This window comes from Fulmarus glacialis, unplaced genomic scaffold (genome assembly GCF_000690835.1).
Source record: "Fulmarus glacialis isolate BGI_N327 unplaced genomic scaffold, ASM69083v1 scaffold24206, whole genome shotgun sequence".
NCBI lineage: Eukaryota > Metazoa > Chordata > Aves > Procellariiformes > Procellariidae > Fulmarus > Fulmarus glacialis.
In genome coordinates, this window is record NW_009219087.1 from 3145 (window position 1) to 3369 (window position 225).

The window sequence follows — 225 nt, forward strand, 5'->3', positions numbered from 1 at the left end:
GGACAATGCGGGAAGGGCAACCAGCCAGCAGGGCTGGCCACAGGGTCCGAGGGCAACGCTGCCTGGCAAGCGCCAGCTCCAGGGAGCGAAGGGAGGGCACCGAGGCGAGATCCCTTTCCCCACTTCCCTCTGGCTGCCCATCAGGCACAAGGCTTGGTGTGGCCGTGCCCAGTCCAGTCAGGATGTGGGCCCCCCCTCCCCGCCACGCGTCCCCACACTCACCAC